This window comes from Cinclus cinclus, chromosome 4, assembly GCF_963662255.1.
Source record: "Cinclus cinclus chromosome 4, bCinCin1.1, whole genome shotgun sequence".
NCBI lineage: Eukaryota > Metazoa > Chordata > Aves > Passeriformes > Cinclidae > Cinclus > Cinclus cinclus.
The window spans coordinates 29,306,165-29,318,167 of record NC_085049.1 but is presented as its reverse complement, the minus strand read 5'-3'; the positions used below and the strand labels follow the sequence as shown (position 1 = coordinate 29,318,167).

Here is a 12,003-nt window from a genome sequence, read left to right as displayed (position 1 = left end):
GCAGAGAGTTTAGGCCAAGCAGTTTGTTTAGAAATTGGAACTAATTCCATATCCTGATAAACTGACAGATGAACTACTGAATCAATGGATAAATCTATTTTTAAAGGATAAAATAATAATAATGCTAAAACCCAGCAGTCCCAAGTTTTGCCGCTTCTTTAGCCAAAAGTCAGGAGGTATATGCATTTGCCCAATCATAATAATGGAATATACACATCAGGTGACATGTGGCTGATATTGAGAAGGTCTTAGCAGTACAAAAAATAAAGTCACTCCTTCAAGCTACTGCAGTTGTTCCTGCATTACAGTAAAGACAACTAAGTCACCTGTGCCTCTTCAATGAGGCTTTTCCAGTGACCCATATTAAAACCCCGACCACTTTAAGGGGAGCCAATTTTGACATTTCAAAGCAGATTGCTTTACCCTTTGGACAATGCTTCACCTGAATTCTACAAGAGCTTATGAAAGTTTAACTGAATTTTAGCCCAGGCACTTTATAGAAGAAAATGTAAGCCCTGTTTAAAAAGGTGCAATATAGAACCTACACAAAGTCACAACAGCAAACTTCGATTAAGAAGGATGCCTTGTTTAGCTATGTCCTGTCTCATATTTAAGGGACTACTTAATTGTTGTGGAGTTTGCCTGTAGCCCATAATTTGAGGTACAGGTAAAAGCAGGCCTGAGGGGTCTACAGATCTCATTCCTCCACAGTTCAGCTTCAAGCCCACTGCTGAGACCAGTGCTTCCATTTATGTGTGCTCTTCAGAAAAAGTGCATGCACAGGGGCAGAGTGTGGAAACCCAGGAAAGGAGTTAGACCACCTGTTTCAAAGCAAGCTCAAAGCCTCCTGTTGGCCATCTTCCACTTTAGGTTAGTGTAGAAATATGGTGCTACTAAATAGGACAGATGGGCTCCTGTAGACTGTTAGACAAAGCAAAGGGAAGACCACTTGTAACACTGTTTCATTTACAATATCATTATCTTAAAACCAGGGACTTGGCAAGCTCTTCTTGAATGGAAATAATTACACAAGATGCATATTTCATAGCTGGATATGCAGTGCCAAGGGATCACAGCACTGACTGCACTGCACTACAAATGAAGTAAAGCAGGTGGAATAAGTACAATTACATTGACACACAGAGTGCAACAGGATATATGCCTCTACCTAGAAAGCATTCAAGACTTGTAAATTCATCGCACTGAATCACAAGGAAAGACATGATTGAGTCAGATTGATTTTTTTTTTTTTTTTTTTTTATCAGGCATTGCCACAAGAATCCCAGGCTGTTATAGTCTCAATACAGAGCAGGGAAATCCAGAGCTTGTCCCTTCTCACTGAAAAACCGCCTGGTTGCAAACCAGCCAAAGGAAGCTGATAAGTAATGTGACTCTGATATGTGAAAGGGAAAGCTGAAAGAAACAAGAAATGAGAAATGGTTAATTCACATCCCTCACATTTTGAAAATTAAAAAAGAGCTTTCAGAATCCTACAGGCTAAGCAGATTTCCTCGATGAAGCAGGCAATCAAGTGGCAGACAAACTTAGTTTTCCAAGGCTAAGCAAATTGTACACAGCCCTACTCATGAGATACATATTTATTTTCAGACTTGTTCAAGATGCAATCTTTATCTTAGCATCTATTTGACCTCCCTAGTCTGAGGCATGCTGGAAAGGCAAAATAAATGGAAAAAAATCACTAATTATTCTCCAACTCCAGCTCTTCTTTAATACTGACCTATTAGAGTGGAGAAGATGTGTGTTTTCCAGTAAAAACAAACTTGCTGATCCCTCTCCACAGTGTTCTTATCATGCTGACTTGACCATGTGCTCCTGTAAAGAAACAGCTGCTGGTTCTTAATGAAGACTTTTCTGCAATTTGGGAATGCGTCAAGCTTCATCATTATTATTTCTTATTAGTTAGGTTCTACATGAGGATCCAAGTCCATGTATTTTGACTTTGATGTGCCGGCAAAGTTAAGGATCCAACTTTCAGTGGTTTTATTGGTTTTCCTTCTAATGTGATCAGCAGACCCATAACAAAGTGCTTTGTCTCGAATTAATTTCAAACAATGAGTCAGTAATGACAGATTTATATTAACAAATATTACCAATATTGATTACTGATAAGGATCTGTGTTTTATGAAGCTCAGAGGCTGCAGACAGGATCTGTAGTAAATGACTAATGGCAGTGACTGGAGGTACTTTATAGAAATAGCTTGAATAAAAGAGTGAAGCTCCCACACCTACATTCATGAACTGAGCAAAATATTTTCAAAGACAACATAGCCAAAGTTTCAGAGAGAATGAAATTCCACCCTATAATCTAAATGCTTCGGGTTAATCCCTGGGAAGTAAGGAGAACACAGCTCCTATTGAACTAGTGAGGTACCATGCTGAAATTTCATGTACAGCACTCATTTCTTCCCCACTGCAAAATTTTGCTGCCACTTGAGAGCTGCAGTTACTGGAATTGGTTTCTTTTTTCCTTTTTTGCAGTGCAGCAGTGAAATACTCCACTCAATTTCCTCGCTACAAATAAAGTTTCACACTACCAAATGCGCCATTATTAAGCTGGATGTTGACCAGGACTAGGAAATGGAGATTGAGCCCCCACCCAAATGCAATAACTCACTAAGCACTGTGATCCACAGCATCATCACCCTGCTAATCCCCACCACCCTTCAGCAAGAATTTGTATTGTTGACTGTGTCCAGCTGGTGCACAAAATTCTGCTCTGTCAAGCTTTTCTGTGCTATGATCATGAATTTAAGCATCTGAATATAATTAAACAGAAAAGTCCATATATGTGAACAAGTTTGACTACAAACTCTTTGGAAAAGGCTTTCAGTTCTGAAAAAAAATGCAGACTTGCAGAACTAAAACAGATGCAGAAACAACAGAAACACAGGTCTCAAAAATCAGAGTTAAGTCACAAAAGTAACAGGTAAGGCTGCTTTGCAACAAGAAATGAACCATGTTGCACAATGTACCTGATGCTGAAAACTTACAGCTATATCACCATAACTGTCATTACCAAAAATATTATTAAAAACACAGTGATGACAATTTTAAGTGGTATTTGAATCCTAATACCACCTGTCATGCCACCTATTAACTATCTCAAAAAGCATCATTAAAAAAACCCCCAACTATGCAGTGACCATTTGATACAAGGCAGCATGGGCAAGTTAATGACACAATGGAATCACAGCTTCTGAGGGGTTTTGACTTCATCTAGTTAGCCATACATGTATTTTAGAGAAATTTGTGCTTAGATTAATTATTTAAATGAAAAATACACCAATCCTGATGTAGAGTGTCATAATTTTCCCCCCCACCACTTCAAAAACAGCAGAATCCTGAAATTGCATACCTTGAAACTGCTGTTTTCCCCCAAAGCAGAGGAGAGCTGGGTATCGTAAAAGATGAGATTGGTTAACTCAGTGTCTTAACTGCTCTCAGAATGAGAGCAAACAGGAAGTAAGAAACTGGTCACACTGCTAAGATCACGTGTGAGACCAGTTCAAGCACATGGGAAAAACATTATAAAATACTGAAGAGAGAGGTGTCGAAATCAGAAGTACAAAGAACAATACAAAAAAAAAATAAGTTAGTGTATGAGATCATCTGTTAGTGAAGAAGAATGTGGAAAACATCGATCCATTAACCAATGGAAAAAGGCGAGCATTTGATATATGATTCACATAATCCATGGATAAGAAGGATTAAATACTACATGACATTTTTGCATCAATTTTTACTAAAAAAATAAAAATTAAAAATAAATCCATCAAGAGCTGATGACTAACACAAACCCCAAACCAAAACGGGTATCATCTCCAACTGTAAAAGAGAACCAAGTAATTGGATAGTGTCTGTGCTTGCAGCTACTTTGGTGCTGTATCCTAGAATGTCCTAGAACACTTCAAGCACTTTCTGAAGTAACTGCAAAGCTGTTGACTGATGACTTGAACTCATGGAAGATGGGAGAGATCTCAGAGGACTCAGAAATGCCAAGTGGAGTCCCCAGTTTAAAAAAAAAAAAAAAATTAGAAAGAGGGCAAATTTACATCTGGATTAACTTTGGTTTCAAAAAAGAAAAAAAAAGCTGGACAAAGTAAAATAAACAAGCATCATCAAGTGCTTGTAGGACAAGTAGAAAAAGAACAAGAGACATGGATCTGTCACGAATACATTGCATCCAAGAAAATAAATTTCTTCCAGAACTGAGCAACAGAATTCACAGGCAAGATGAAAGCAGTAGGGTCCATGTCTCCTGATTCCATTAATAGTTTTATGGGGTCTTGTATGATAGCACCCTAAGAAATCTAGGGACATACAAGGGAAAAAATTGGAAATCATGAGTATGAAAGCAGTGGATGCCTGAGGGAAATTATTGCTGCACATCTAAACTGGAGGATGTATCACAGGGAGGTACCCATGTGCCTGCCCTGGATCTGATTCTGTTCTATGTTTTGATTCTGCTCAATTAATGATCTGGATGATTAAATGGTGAATAGTGTTATTAAACAACCAGGTAACTGTGAAGCTGGGAAGTAAAGCAAATACACTGAAGGACAGGGTCTGAATTTAAAATTAACTTCATGAATTGAAGAAAAAGTCTTTAAAATAGGATGGAGTTCAGCAGGGACAAATGCAAAGTATTTAAGCAAAATGAATCATCTGCCCAAATTATTTTCAGAAAAGCCTTGGGGGTTTATATTGGATCCCCACCAGAACAGAAGTTGATATTGTAATACTGCCTTCTTCCCATGAAAATGCAGTCATAACCATGTAGTGCATAGATAGGGATAAAAGCCATGCAGCACTAAGGGGCAATACTTCCCCTCACCTGGGCATTGGCACTGAGGGGGACTTCAGCTTCAGCTGAAATGCAGTGTGCAGGTTTGGGTTCCCCACTCCAGACAGCCTGGCTCAGGTCAGGCTGCCCAAAATGAGCAAGGAAACCAACCCCAGGCCTGGAAACCATGAGCCACGAGGCAAAGGCACAGGAATTGGAATGGCTGGAGTCAGCCTGCTGTTCCTGGGGATGGGAGGAGGAGGATGGCATAACAGTCTTGATGCATGTGTGTATATATACAATATATCTGGGGTTAATATATATTTTTAGACACATATGTATATACTTCAAAGAACAGAAAAGCCATATCTACCACCAAACTCACAGACAATATGCAATGGGTTTTGCAATAAGAAAAACTCAGGGTGTGCCTTCTACACTCTCAAGTCTGTTAGACCAGGCCAGAAAAAAAAAATCTCTATCTGCAATCACACACTCAAGGAGAGATTTCTAGCAAGCAGTAGCTCCTTTTGTTCATTTAGACCAAGTTTGACATGAAAAAAAAGCCTGTGCACAGAAAGCTAATGTATTCATTCCATCAGTTAGTCCATCAAAAGGGACCCCTCTGAGTAAAGCCTGCCTCACCCCATCCTTTAGAGGCTACAGCTACCCCAGCACTTCATAAAGCTTTATGAACATTTTCTCCTATTTCCATGAGTGGAAATTTCCACTCCTATTTCCATGAGTGTGTTCATCACTCCATGGTGGGGGGAGATGAGGATGCTCAGGACCATTGACCTGGAACTCCTGCTTTGGTTTTAAAACCTCACTTTGTAAATTTTAGAAGCCTAATAGACTTTCAGTATCTCAAGAAAACAACTAGCCACATGCCAAATTTAAAGCCTTGACATGAAAGAAACCAACTTATTTGTATGTGAGAGCAGGTTTTTTTTCCCAAAAATCTTTAATAACGTCTCAGCTTCCATGCCTGGAAATTTCCTGCAGTGAATGTAAGGCTGCACACACCTAAAATTTTTTATTTGAAGGAAGATTTGGATATTTTTACTTACTAGAATTTTTTAAAAGTTGACAAGACATTAATTCTGATATCTAACAGCTAAAGTGATGCTACGGTTTTTTTCCCCTCAAATAGAAGGTTTTTCTGAAGGCATTCTGCAAGTAAAGGTAGGAATTATAATGAAAGCTAGATTGCAACTTGAACTAGGCTCTTTCTATTAAAAAAAAAAAATTCATAATAGACACAGGCACCTTTAAATATCACATCAGGCTAAGAGCCAGTAGTTTCTAGCCCAGATAAGAGAGTTAAGAATTTCTCCTGTGACTTGTTTGGGGGTTTCAGAACATACATGTACATTGAAAATACATGATTTAAGACAGTTTGCTTACCACAGTTGAGACAAAACATTTTTTTAAAAATCTAAACAATAATACCGTTTTCAAGAACTGTGCTTCACTTGACATGATATCTTGGTTTTCCTTTATTTCCCTCCTCAAAAGCAAGGTTTTTTTTTTTTGAATGCCATTCACAGAAGATGCAATGAGATCCTAGCAATATGAAAAAAAAAGCCCATTTCAATGAGGAGCACAAGTGCACAAGCTGCTCTCACTTCCAGTACCAAATGCCTCCAAGTTAAATATTTACGCTTGAAAATTAACTACTGACACTGTGTAGCAAATTACTGTAACTTTGCCAACACTATTTCGTTTTTGAGTTTTCTGAGAAAGGTTCCACATTGGTAGAACAGGCAACACAATGGATTTCTGGCTCATGAATAAGACACAAGACTGCAAGCAATAATAATTCCCTAGACAATATATTCCCTAGTGAAATAAAGCATGGGACAGCTCTTCCTTAAAATCACCAAATAAGCAGATCTCTCTCCATGCAAAAATCCCATATTTCAGAGTATGTTGTAAATAAAATCCTTCTTCTATATGCACAAATCTTGGATTTACAAGAGATCCAGACAGCGTGATACAAATTTCCAGGATTTCTCTTATTTGGGGAGAAAGGAAGGGGGACTGTTTGTTTTGCACTGTGGGCTTTTATTTAAAAAGACACCATCTTTTACTTCAAGTGAAAACAAGCTATGTTCCTGCTTACTGATAAATTTGGAATTTAAAGCAACTCTCTGTTCTGCCTCCTTCATCAAAGAGGTATCCCAAACCTTGCCCAGGAGAATCTAGAAAGCTAAAAGTTTGAAAATTTTCAGCAGACACCAAAATCCATCTAGCTTAGGAGGTTTCTCTTCTGCAACTATGGATTAAAAAGAAACAGACTGAGAGGTAAGGTTTGGGGGTTTTTTAGAGAGGAGGAAGAAGGGAGAAAAAGCATGAACCCTACTGAAAAATAGAACCTGAGGCAAGTGTCTGATGCTAAAAATTTGACAATTGATGAGAGGTCAAATCAGCTGAATCACAAATTCTATCAGAAGATAAACTTATTAGGGTGAAGCAGTTTTAAGAAGGCAATTTCCTTTTAAACAATTCCATTTTTTTTTTCTTTTGCAACTTTCAAGCTACAAGAAAGCCCAAAGAAACTCACAAAGAATCCTTTTTTGTTTCTTGAGATGAGTTTCTGGTGGCACCAGAAATCAAACCAGGGAACACTTCCCTTCAACTGCAGCTCAGTGAAACATTTCATAAAACCCAAAAGCAGCAACAGAGGACTGGTGACAAACATCTTTTTGCTGATAAGGGTATTTGTGTTTGCCTGAGAGAACCCAATCGTCCCCATGTTTGAAGGAACAACTAGAGAGGGTATTTTTTACAGAAACCCACAGTTCTCCTGGGATAACACAATCTCCAGCAGAACACAAGGGCAATGCTAACACCAAAGGGCAAGTAAATAAAACCCCAAAGTTCCTTGCCTTGGGGCATCTGTAGACACATGTCTCACGGAATAATACTTTGATGCATCATTTTAAAGTAGGGCAACAATTTTTAGGGCACAAAACCTTTGCAGTAACATGCACACACATCATGGTGAGCTGCTTGGAGGAACACCAGGCTTCCCTGGCAAACTCCAGGCACAGATCCTCAAACAGAGACACCAAGAGAGAGCTTTCTTGTTCAAGCACAATTTTTTTTCCACCATTTGTCTAAATTAACATTACCACCATTATAGATCCTGGGTTCAAGCACATCTTTGGTAAGATTCCCTAGACTTCAGTAAAATCTCTCTGGAGATTACCTGTAACTCAATAAATTGGATTCTTCTGACAAACCTGTCAACTGCTTGTCATTTTCTTATTGGCAAATGATTACTCTTTGCTTAGTGAGTAATCTAAATATAAGTTTTTCACAGAAATTTAGCTCTTAGACTTCAAAAATAATCCTCACTGTATTAGATGATCTCAGGATTACACGTCCTAAAACGCAGAGTGGGATAGAAACCTATACAAAAACCTGTTAATTTGATTTGCCTCACCCTACCCAAACCATTTTAAAGAAGGGATCTTGTCTAAACCCCCTCCAAAATCAGTGCAGAGGATCCTTTCTTCCATCCTTAGGACAGATTTCTGAAATGCAAGTGAAAGCAGCTGCTCAAAGTGCCAACCGCTCTTATGGTACAGGAGTAATCTAAAATGTAAGTTAAATTGCACAACAAATTTCAGTGGATTAAATAAGATTAAATGACTCCCATTTATTTGTGGGGAGCACATGCATGCACATGTGCTTGTGCACAAGGTAGAGAGCAATTCTGCAGCTGCTTTTAGCCCAGTTCTGGAGCTGCTTTTGGCCCTAAGCATGTGACACAACTTGGGAAATATGTACAAGCATATGATATCTAAATAATTCAAAGCCTGCAATTTCAATAGTCCTCATCCTAGAAAAATCAATCACAGTTCTTCCACAACTCATAGTATTCTCAGTCCAGAAATAGAAGTCTGTTCCCATTTACAACAGATGATGGCTAAAAAGCACAAAGGGATCTCTATGTAGGTCTGTATCTGAGTTAGTCAACAGACACTTCAGTAAAGATAGACACACACAAACAAGAAATCAAATTTTGCATCCGTATCCAGCAAGAGATAAGCCCTGACAATCAATAGGCAGTGTAAATTCTGACAGGCTGAGGGCTTTTTCTTCCTCTTGCTTTTCATGGTGTGAAAAACGAGGTTCATTTTTCTGGTAGATTTTTAAAAGTTTAATAAAAGACAATAGAAGACAAATAATAAAATAAAGGCTTAAAGTAAAGGCTTTAATGCTTGGCATTAAACCAAGAGCACACCCGCTGTTTTGGAGACGCCCTTTAAATTCATCAGCCCACTGCATATTCATAGACTTATCATACATTTTCAAACTTTTCTACAAGTTATTTTCCATATTTTAGGAACTGTTTTTATATAGCCACTTTTTGAGTCCACCTTTTTAGAGTGTGCATGGTTTTTTGCTGTGGTTTTATTTTTTTTATTAGTCTTAATTTGGGTTGTGGTTTTTAGTTTTTATAGATGGTTGGTGCTGGTAACTGGTATACCAGTAGTAGGTGTTTTGACTGGGTATTATTTAACTAAGCAGGTAATTCACCTGCTACAAAGACACTTTATCAGCCTGTGTTACTCCTAACGAAAACAATATCTTAAAAACTATTTCAACACCGTACATATGGTATTTACCTTAGCATTTGCAAAAAGTCAATACCATACCAATACCATATATATTATATAAATGTGTATTATAAGATATAATTAAATATATATTATACAATGGAATCAGCATTCAGCCGCACCAACCCAGCGAGCAGCAGAGTTTGTGGGGAGGAGCTCAGCAAGTGGAGAGAGGAAGAGTGTAAATCTGAACTTCCTATACAACCCTCCCATACCCACACCAGGAAGTCATTAATCTGCATTATGATACAAAAACTCTGATTAAAAGGGACCTCTGAAGGCCATCTGCTCCACATCCTCCTCCTTTTTAGCCCCCTCCTCCAAAGTGGTCAAATTTTATCAACCTCTTTGGCTGTCCAGCCCCACACTTTGCAGCATTAGTGTTGTCTCTGAGTCTGAGCAGGGTTTTGAGAACACCAGCAAATCAAAGATTCATTCAGGTAGTGGCCATACAATTTAAGAGGATATATATACACACAAAAATAAATCTCAATACAAAATCTCCCTAATTTTCAGAGGTACCTACTACATGATCCTCAATGAAAGAGAGACATTAGCACATACATGCAAAACAGGCACTTAGAAAATATTTGTTGCTTTCCAGAAAGGCAAAAATTTATTTTAAGATGCATTAACCTAATTTCAGATTATGCATGCGTTATCCTAATAAATTAAAGATGCACTCCCTTCTTGAAATGCAGGCAGTTTCAAAGGAAAAGGTATTTATAAGATGCTTCAGTGTCAAAAGTGATTTTATTTCAGCTATTAATCTTAGTGTTCTAAAAATCACATTTATCTATTTTTAAAATATGGGATGTTTTTCTTCCCCTGCTGCTTGGAATTATACCAACAAAACATCACCAAAACCAGCTGAAGAGGAAAGGTTTGAAACAAACTATACAAAAAGTTCTATCAAATCCTAAGAGTTAAATAAATAGAAAAGCTTGGTGTTTCTCCTAATTTCAGTCATCTAATTAATGTTATCTCATTTTAATAGCCTTAGACAAAATGAGTGTTCAGACAAAGGGGCTCTTTGTAACTCGGAATCATTAAATAAAGAGATCATGCAAAAAAAGGGCAAAATTTGAATTGAGGGATGAATAAAACTTCTTCCATTCTCTCTCTCTGTTGTCTCTCATCCACACAATCCTCAAGAAAATGCTGCGTATACAACACAATCTGCAAACCAAGGGAAAAGAAGCCCTTGTGAACCTCCCCTCAAATAAACCCAGAGAAAATGACTAACCACATGAATGTAAACCATGCTATACAACAAAGGAAAACAGTGGCTTGGTTAATATTCAGGCTGATATTAAAAGATAATTTAAAAAAAAAAAGAAACACAAAACCATTCATTTACTCAAACTAAACCTTTGTGATTTAGAGGTATTATAGCATTAACAGATTTAGAGTCATTTTTATAGCACTTTGGATAGAGGAAAAATAATTTTACTGGGTTGCTTGGTATCTAAAGTAATGTGTTCTATCCCCAGCATGCAGATTTTTCTCTAACATTTCTTTATCTACTCATCTTGCTGAATTTCCAAGTCTAAATATTAAGCACATGTAATATAAAGATGCAAAAATAAGCACTCCTGGCTTGTTCTGCTAGTGTTGAGCATTTCCAACCTAAATAAGGCAACCTAAATAATCAGAAGATTTCAACTGCAGCAAGGAGGGGAGCTGAGGGGGAAGAGGTAATACGGGTGGGGAAAATTAGCAGGAGACAATCTCTGCAAGCACCTGTATGAGGAAAAGCAGCATCTGCTTTACATCTCAGGCTGAACACCACCACATGTAACCCCAAAAATAGTTCTTGAGTCACTGGTTGACTACACAAAGATGGTTAAGCAGCTTCTCTGTGACCTTTTCTACACTGGATGCAGACAAATATTTGAGGCAGTCTTTGTAGAGTCTTTCTAAAAATAAAAGCTCCTGTTTATATAAAAGCAGCTCCACTGATCATTACTGAATTTACACAGAGCACAGCAGAGGTGGCACGAGCAGATGCACACCAGGTTCGCAGAGCAGTTGATCAGAGCTCAGCAGGCTCTGTGTCAGCACTGCCACTGAGAGAAGGTGCTGGCTGCTGCTGCTCCAGCCCTGCCTTTGGAATTTGCAGATCTCACCAAAGACGGTGAAGGCTCAGGCTTTTTTGTTCCTTTCTCGGGATGCTACACACTTTGCAGAATCAGCATCACAAAAGGTTCAAGAAGTTTCCTACAAACCATTCATCTGATAGCATCTGAATGCTGGTCAAGAGATTCCTGTTTCTATTGCTTATTAGAGAACAAAACAAGGAAAACACAAAAACCCAAACCAAACTAACAAAAACATAACAGAAGGCCTCAAAACATCCAGCCTATTTAAAAATTGCTAGCAGTGTTGAGCTCTCCCTGTTTGGAGGGAGGAGTTGCACGAAGCTTAACTCCTCTTCCGTGACTGAGATGCTTTGTCCTTGCTGGCTCTGACCACTGCACAGAACGAACCAACACACAGAAACAGCCCTAAATTATTTCCAACCTACATGCAAGCCTGAAAGTCCAAAGAACTGGGGGGGAGGGGGA

The 12,003-nt window shown here is 38.3% G+C and overlaps 1 protein-coding gene across 2 annotated transcripts in view; it reads right to left on the bottom strand.

Annotated features, from left to right (window-relative positions):
• CACNA1C (calcium voltage-gated channel subunit alpha1 C) overlaps positions 1-12,003 on the bottom strand; it is a 445,763-nt gene that overhangs the window by 376,445 nt on the left and 57,315 nt on the right. The window lies entirely within an intron of this gene.